Source organism: Callorhinus ursinus, unplaced genomic scaffold, assembly GCF_003265705.2.
Source record: "Callorhinus ursinus isolate GAN/ISIS: 27379988/994484 unplaced genomic scaffold, GSC_fseal_2.0 scaffold8, whole genome shotgun sequence".
Lineage (NCBI taxonomy): Eukaryota > Metazoa > Chordata > Mammalia > Carnivora > Otariidae > Callorhinus > Callorhinus ursinus.
Window position 1 is genome coordinate 45105775 of NW_027397070.1, and position 9294 is coordinate 45115068.

General features: G+C 46.1%; 1 pseudogene; it reads left to right on the plus strand.

The window, feature by feature from the left end:
• The first annotated feature begins 4009 nt into the window (after window positions 1–4009).
• LOC141373277 (CBY1-interacting BAR domain-containing protein 1 pseudogene) lies at window positions 4010–7463 on the plus strand (annotated as a pseudogene).
• Window positions 7464–9294: the final 1831 nt, after the last annotated feature.

Here is a 9294-nt window from a genome sequence, read left to right on the forward strand (position 1 = left end):
TGGGCCTTGCAAGAGGGACGCCCTAATAGCAATGAGTATGCTTAGCACTCAGATCTTGGCTTCTATTTTTTTAGATTTCTTTTTTTAATTTATTTATTTGACAGGGAGAGACACAGCAAGAGAGGGAACACAAGCAGGGGGAGTGGGAGAGGGAAAAGCAGGTTTCCAGCTGAGCAAGGAACCCCATGCGGGGCTCGATCCCAGGACCCTGGGATCATGACCTGAGCTGAAGGCAGACGCTTAACAACTGAGCCACCCAGGCGCCCCTAGATCTTGGCTTCTAAATACCACTGTCCCACTAAATGATACTAGGCCTCAGGCCTGGGGCAGGGGCAGTACAAGATGAGCCGACAACATCTTTTGCCAGAAAAGAATGACCAAAGAATAATAAGGACATGTCAAAAGGACACAGAAGTCAGTTTGAAGAGCTTCTTCTAGCCAAACTGGGACTATTTTAGCATAAAAATAAATAACGATGAGACTGGATTTAACCCACCAAATAACGTAGGAAACTCTGAGCACGTTAATCAATTGATTAATTGAATGCTTGGTAAAGAATAGGATATTTACACAGACTCACAAATACTTACCAAGTTACCAAAAAAAAGTAATGTTGCACTATGGTTATGTAAGATGCTACCATGGGGGAAATTATATGAAGGATACAGGGACTTCTTTTTCTTTTTCTTTTAAGATTTTATTTATTTTTTGACAGAGAGAGAGAGACAGAGAGAGAAGGAACACAAGCAGGAAGATCAGAAGAGGGAGAAGCAGGCTTCCCTCGGAGCAGGGAGCCCAATGCGGGGCTTGATCCCAGGACCCTGGGATCATGACCTGAGCTGAAGGCAGACGCTTAAGCCACCCAGGTGCCCCGTACAGGGACTTCTTTATATCATTTTTGCAACTTCCTATGAGTCTGTAATTTTTTCATAATTTAAAATAAATTTCAATTTTAGGGGCACCTGGGTGGCTCAGTCGGTTAAGCGGCTGCCTTTGGCTCAGGTCATGATCCTGGGGATCTGGGATCAAGTCCCACGCCCGGCTCCCTGCTCAGCAGAGAGCCTGCTTCTCCCTCTCCCTCTGCCTGCCACTCTGCCTCCTTGTGCTCTCTATCTCTCTGTCAAATAAATAAATAAAAATCTTTTTAAATAAATAAATAAAATAAAATAAATTTTAATTTTAAAAAAAGAGTAACTTTACATTAGAGAAGCCTGTCTGACCATGACCTTAATCAAGAAATGAAAGTTAACATCATCTGTAATGGGACAAACCAAAATTATGTGCAGCCTGATAGGATGCAAGGAGAAGAATGCAGTATCACCTCTGTGATTTCCCTGTTGGAAGACACGGTCCGAATCTAATCCTGGAAAACAGCAGGCAAACCTAAGATGAGGGCCCAAATTGAGGGACATTCTACAAATTAACTGGCTTGTAATCTTCAAAAGTGTCAAGGTCATGAAAATTAAAGATTGAGGAACTGTGCTATACTGAAGGAGATTTGAGACATAACTAAATACAGCAAGTGATTCTGATCCTTTTGCCATAAAGAAAATTATTGGGACGATGGGTGATTCTTGAGTGGGGCCAAGAATTGGATTGTAGAAAAATGCTGATTTCCTGATTTTGATGGTTATATTGCGGATATATACAGTGGTTATACTGTGAAAAATACAAACTAAGAGTATTCCAGTGTGAAATTCCTCTGTATTACAGCCGGAATTTTCTATTAGTTTGTGATTGTTTCAAAAAGAAGTTTTTAAATATTAAAAAAAAAAATACAACTAATCCCCAGCACCTAGAACAGGCATGGCATTCCAAGTGCTCAATAAATATTTGAATGAATTAATGGACTATATAAACAAGTACAACAAACACATGCTTAGAAATAAAGACATCCAAATAGTAACAGTGGTTTATTTCAACGAATGGATTTATCATAGGTAATTTGGGTATTTTTTTTTTTTTTACTTCGTGCTTTTCTGTTTCGTAAATTTTTGCATCAAACCTGTATTACTATTGTTAAATTGGCCAAGGAGCCTGATGCGGGACTCAATCCCAGGACCCTGGGATCATGACCTGAGCCAAAGGCAGCTGCTTAACGGACTGAGCCACCCAAGGGTCACCCTATTTTTACTTTTGATGGTAATATGCACCATCCAGATATCCAGCCTTCCTCATAATGGAGGGTCTCAATCCATGGGCATGCAGACCAAGCAGTGAGGTGCTCTATAGTCATCACATCTACTCCTCACAATAACTCTCTTCAGTACATATCATCATCCTTCTTTTATCTATGAGGAAACTGGGGTTCACAGACACCAAATGACTCTCATCTGAGAGCTCCCTTTGTGCCTTGATTTGCAAATATTCTTTAATCTTTCTTCTCTGGTGTGCCTACTGCACATCACCAAGGCAAAACCTGCGTCTGAGCCCTGTGCCTGGCTAGCAGCCATTCACTCAGCATGCCCCAAGCCAACTCCTTCCTGACTTCCTCCAGTGACCCTAGCTCTTCAGCTTGCAATCCCCTTTGACTCCTCCCACAGGGTTCATCAAACCTTGCAGATCCTCCCTCCTCTTAAGTGTGTCCCCCATCTGCCCTCCCTTCCATCCCAGCAACCACCACTCTGCTTCAGCCCTCACTGCCTCTCACAGGGACTGTGGTTGCACTAAGCTCCTAAGGAGGCTCCCAGCCTCCACAATCTGTCGTCTCCTGTCTCTCCCACTGTGCCACCTGGGTGATCTCTCCAAAGCTCAGCTCTAGTCCCGCACTCCCCAACTTTCAAACCTTCCGAGGTCCCCTCTGCCTGCTCCTTTCCCTGATATTTGACCCAACCTACCCCACCAGTTTTGCTTCCAAGACTCCCCTCCCATAAAGCCAAAATGAATGCCTCACTATTCCTTGAACAGACTTCCAGTGAGGTTGTTTGTTCAGCTTAGAATTTCTGTCTGCCTTCTCTTCTGGGCCATTCAAGCTTCACAAAGCTGTGCTTTATTCTGACTATACTCACTTCTCATTCTGCTCACCACCTCTCCCCGCTCCACACCCTGCATTTGTTTGTAAACTCCTTGAGAGCCGAAATTCTACCTTCTTCATTATTGATTGAAATGTTTTCACACTGAGATACAACTGATAAACCACACGACCTATTTTCTAATTGGTCCAGCCACTCACAGGAACCCTGGATTAATAAGGCACATGGTGTGCCAGGTCTGCTAGTGGCAACAACCAAGCTTGGCCTATTTGTTTAATTCCCCCCCCCCAAGCCTGGCCTATTTGAACCCAGATCTTCTCACAAAACTGTCACTTCCGGCCAAGTGCCCATCACAGGCTTCTAGAAGTTCTGATAGCTGCTGGCTGATATCTGGAACAGTCACAGCACACAGAGAACATTCTGGAAATATTAGTCGTACGAACAGACTTTGCGCTGAAGAGAACATCAGACCATCAGACCAACTTCATTGTTCAACAACAGAAGAAATGAAGCCACAAAAAAAGAGAAGAGACTTGACCTAAGTCACACAACAAAGCGGGAAAACACAACTAGACCTAAAAGCGACCCTCCATGACGGCCCTTTAGGCCACGCTCCTCTGCACCTTGGAGCCATACAGACCTAGAGTCACCCGACTCGGCCACCTGAGGTCACTGCCCAAGACGTCACCACCTGTTTTCTCTCCCTCATCTCAGAGACTCCTTTGTCCTTCCCACAGTAAAATCTTTCCTCCCCCCAAGTCTCAGGTTTAAAGATAGTAGCCCAGGCTGGCGAGAGGACGACTCTGGGCTGGATCAGTTGGCTGCGGACAGAGAAGGTACCCGTTCCTGGGTCAGGAACCCAACCTCTTCAGAAGAAGCCGCCTCCTCCGAGCTTCGGGGATCAGAACTCAGCCTCCTACCCTGCCCGGCCCCGCCCCCAACGCGCCCGGCCCCGCCCCCAACGTACTTGGCCCCGCCCCAGACCCGCAGGCCGACACGCGGCCTCCTCGCCTGGCCTGGGCGGAGCCGAGCTCCAATCTCCGCCCTCCCCCTAAGATCCATCCTATTGGCGTAGACAGTCAGAAGCCACGTCCAATGAGAAGGAATGGGCGGCCGCCTGGACCTATCCGCTGCGACAACACAAAAAACGGACGCAACTAACTGGCAGACGCTACACCGTGGTCTTTCCGGGTCCTTCCCCGCTTAGACCGTACTCCTGCGGGTCCCGGCCCTGAGGGCGAGCCGGAAAGGACCGTCTAGTAAGTAAGTGTCTGCCTCGGCGGTGGCCGTTGGCGTCAGTCCGGTAATCGTAATTATCCTGTTGGATTTTTAGGATGTTCTCACTTTTAAATATTATAGTTCTCCTGCGGCTGCTCTCCGTCAGAGCTCGGGGTGGGATGGGCCGTGGGGGAAGGCCTGAGAAAGGGGCGGGGAGCAGCGGAGCACGTGGAACGCCGGCCTGAGTGTGGCGTGGATGGGGGGCTGGGCCGGCGAGCTCCGGGTGCGCCGGCTCGGTGGGCGTGTACAGCCCGGCCCGTCCTGTCGGGTCGGTTCTGCAGCCCTAAGCGGTGGAACGTGGGGGGACCCCGAGTGTCGCTGCTCTGTGTCGGACCCGAAAGAGCGTTTTATTAAGCCCTGTTGCTGAAGGTAGCACCCAACACCTGCCTCTGGCTGGAGCGCGGACCCTTGGTGGCCGTTTCCCTGAAAGTTTGTGTTGTGCGAACCGCTAACGCACCTGGAGCGCGTACTGACTGCTCCGCGCTGTGCTAACTGCTTTACGAGCCTTAACTAAGTTTCCCCCGCCACCCCACCAGCCCTGTGAGGTAGGTAGGTGTACCTTTGTCAGACGCCGGAAGAGGCCTAGTGAGGTTTCGCTTGTCCGGGGTAACTCCTGAACTAGTCAGTAGCAGAGCCCCGGTTTGAACCCAGGCGTTCCGAGTTAACCTCCACACCGGGTCGTGTGTGAGCGAGAAAGCCACCTTTTCGTACTCGTGCCTTCGGGGTCCTGGACGCCTCATCGCGCCCCGGCCCCGCTGACCTCAGAAACCGTGATACCACCCCCTCCCCCCCGCCCACCATGGGCGTGGGGTAGTCTACAGTCCTTGTCTTCTGACTGAAACAGCAAGGAGGAAAGAAAACTGTGATAACTTCCTGGAGGAAACAGACGAAATTCCGAACCCCCAAAGTCTGGTATTAAATAACAATGGAAATTACAGTTGTGGTCGGTGGGTTGGGTGGGTAACCAACCCCCGGGGGCCTGACCAGCAGGGGTGGGATTCGTTTTTCTCCACTCTTTGTGTCCTGCTGAGTAAGATACTTAGTCCTGGAAGCCTCAGTTTCCTCATTTGTAAAAATAGTTAGAAAAACCAACTCAAGGTGGCCATGGCGAGCTCCTTGTAGAGGCCATTTTGTATTTGGCTTTACAAACCGTTCAGCATTAGCATTTTCCGTATTACAATCCAGTAGTCTCCATAATCGTAATTACCCCGTTGGATTTTTAGGATGTTCTCACTTTTAAGTATTATAGTTCTTCTGTAGTAAATCTTTTTTGTTTTTGAGTTGTAATTCACATACCCTAAAATCCACCATTTTAAAGGGTACAGTTGAGTGGGTGTTGTAATATATTCACAAGGTTGTGTGACTATCACCACGATCTTATTCCAGAACATTTTCATCACCCCAAAAAGAAACCCTGTGGCCCCAGCGTGGCCCAGGCAACTCAGAGGAGCTTTGTTGGACTCCAGGCCAGATGTTAAGGCGCAGCTGCCAGGGCCTCCCAACCTGAGATCTTGGGTGGGGGAGATGGAGCCTCTTCCCACCCTGAATTTCAGCCCTGGGCTCCCAGCACACCTGCTGAGCAGAGGCCCAGGTAGAGACTGCCCCACAGCCCCCTGGCATGAGGAGGCGTCTTGGGGGAGGGGGAGAGCCAGTTATCCAAGAAACTGTGGGATGTTCTAACCACAAGCCTTTGGGAGAGCTGTGCCAAATCTTGGACGTTCCTGTGGGGAGAACTGCCCGACTTCCAGGTCAAGCCAACTTCCAGTGAGATCCCACAACTGGGCCTCAACAGAGACTGTATATTTGAAGCAGGGCCTGAAAAACTCAGGAATTTGCCAAACCTCAGGATTATCGACAAGCGGAGGTTCAGACTTGGAGCCAAAGGAGGTGAACCTTTGAAAGCTCTTACAACCAAGGTAAAAATGAAATGGAATGACTTCATAGCAACACAACAGCAAAGAATGGAGAAGCTAAACTGAATTAGAAAGGACAAGACTGCAAACCCATCTGAAGGGCATGTTATTTCACGGGCGGAACCCAATTACAGGCAGCTACAGTGGATGCTATCCAAACAGCTTTCGTCCGGAGAAAGCTATTGGCAGTTCTGAAAAGCAAAGAGTAAAGGATACCAATACTGTATTTCAATTTTATCACTATTGAAAAGCACTGAAGCAAAGCGTTAGAGGTATACACTGCTGCCTACCAAAATGCACCAAAGGTTGATGAGGGAGATTTATAGGTTTTTCAGAAGCTCTAGGTATCCACCAGATCATCAACCTCATTTAGATAACGTAAGAATGTTACCCAGTGATCTGGCTCAGCCAGTAACTCCGGAAACCAAAAGGAAAGTTTTTGTGCACTGTGAGGCCAAGTGCTCCATCCCCAGGAATACCGAGGGAGCTGGACAAATCAAAAGCACAGCTCCTGGCTAGGTTTGCCAACGCTGTTGCCGAACAAACTCGGATAAACTCATCGCAAAAGAAGCCAGTAACTCAAGAGACCAGGGTTTGGAAAAGAGAAAGAGAAATTTATTTCAGGTGCCAGCAGCCAGAGGAGGTGGCAGACTCAAGCCTTAACTGACCTCTCAGCCCACAAGTTGGATACCTAGAGTTTTATAGGGAGAGGTTCAGAGGGGTACGTGCCAAAGAACAGACAGAGAGTGTGTGATCACAGGTTGGGGGTTTGGTATGTGTGTATCACGTGATCGTGGGCAGGGAGGGGATGTGGGGGATGTGGTCTTTCTAGGCATTCTGTTGCTGTTGGGGCTTTTCTGGCCTGGCGGTTACAATGTTCTGGTCATTGCAAAACCTCTTCATCAATGCCTCAAGAAAGTATGATTAGAAATTAGAGCAATAGGTTTCAGTTAGAGCTTGAGTTAGGCATCCTGCTATTTCTGGTTTTAACTGTTGGGATCTGTAGTTAAGCAAGAGGGCTCACTGACAACAAATTCAAATTCAGAGTTTCCAGAGATCAGTGTCAGCTAAGTGTGTATCTGCAACAGGAAAGGTATCCACTTGTTGACTAAGAAAGGGTCAACAGGCAGATGATTGAGATGTTACGGAAGAAAATTAATTTTCTTACACTTGTTTCCATTTTCATCTTAAAATGACTCAGAATCCAGGATTACAGTGGTACCCCTTATCCAGGGGAACACATTCCAAAACCCCCTGTGGATGCCTGAAACCATGGATAGTACCGAAACCTGTATATTCTGTTTTTTTCCTATACAGACATACCTGTGATAAAGTTTAATTCATAAATTAGGCAGTAAGAGATGAACAACAATAACTGATAATCAAAAAGAACAATTACAACAATATACTGTGATAAAAGGTTTGTGAACATGATCTGTCTCAAAATCTTATCGTTCTGTACTCACTCTTTTTGTGATAATGTGAGATGATAAAATGCCTGTGCGATGAGACGACTTGTAGACATTGTGACACAGCATTAGACTGTTATTGATCTCCCGAGGATACATCCGGAGGAGGATCATCTGCTTCTGGATCTGATGGAGGCTAACTGAACCCCAGGGAAAGTGAAACTGGGTCAGGGGGTCTGCTAGACTGAATTGTAAAACTTTATACTGGCTTGCTATGTTAAACCTCAAAAAGAAATGCTACTGAAAATAGGGGAAAAAAATAAAGGAAGTTTGTGCTGACCTAAAATGAAGGTTTCAAAAAATATTACATACCCAGTCATTTTAACCTCTTACCTTGTGACGTGTATCAGTGTTTTATGAACACGCAGGCATGAATCTTAAAGTCACATTCAACCTGATTCTGGTTCTAAAACAAAACTGTCATAGTGAAGTATTATATATGTGACTATTGCTTTTGGTACCAAAGCTAAAAATTTGGTGGCATGAAAACATAAACAGGTACACATGGAACATTATAAATCACTTAAAGTTCTATAAAAATTTTACTAAGCTACCACCTAGATAATGAAAGGATATAACAGTGACTCTTATTCCTAAAAATATAAAACAATTTAATCAGAGCCTTTATAAAGTAATTTGGGGTGACTGGGAAAAGCACTTACTCATAACAGAAAAACAGACGCCCAACAAGCTTCTTTCAAAAGGAATATTTGGGAGTGGAGGGATCTTTGTGCCAGTTAGTCATTCCCCATTCTCTGCCTTCTCTTCCCCTACCTCCAGCCCCTTGGAAACCACTTCTTCCCCCCCTCGTTCCTCCCCGCCCTCTCTGTATCTGGATTTGCCTACTCTGGAGGTTTCATGTACATTGATTCATACAACATGTGGCCTTTTGTGCCATCCTTTTGTGTCTGGCTTCTTTCACTTAGCTTAACGCTTTCAAGGTTTGTCCACATTGTAGCACGCATCAGTACTTCACTCTTCCTGATTGAACTCTTTTGTGCGGTTCTGGCACGTTTTGTTTATCCATTCATCAGTTGATGGAAATTTAGGTTGTTTCTACTTTGGGGCAATTATGAATAATGCTGCTATGAATGGTACTGTCCAAATGTTTATATAGCCTTATGTTTTCATTTCTGCTGGATTTTGCTAGGTCATGTGGTAATTGTTGAACCTTTTGAGGAACTGCCAAACTGTTTTCCAAAGTGGCTGCTGCATTTTCCCTTCCACCAGCAATGTATGAGGTCTCTCCACATCCTCACCAATATTGTCATTACCTGCTTTTTTTTTATTGCAGCCACCCTAGTAGGTATGAAGTGGTATCTTACCGTGGTTTTGATTCGCATCTAATTAGTGACTAACGATGTGGAGCATCTTCTCACATTCTAAGTGGACATTTGTATGTCTCGGAAAAAAAATGTGTTCAAATTTTATTACTATTTAATTGGGTTATTTTCCCTGTTGTTTATATGTTCTGGATATTAGACCCTTATCAAATATATGATGTAAAAATAATTTTCCTGGGATGCCAGGGTGGCTCAGTGGGTTAAGCGCCTGACTCCTGATTTCGGCTCAGGTCATGATCTTGGGATCGTGAGATCGAGCCCTTTGTTGGGCTCTGCACTCAGAAGTGAGTCTGCTTGAGATTCTTTTTCTCCCTTTCTC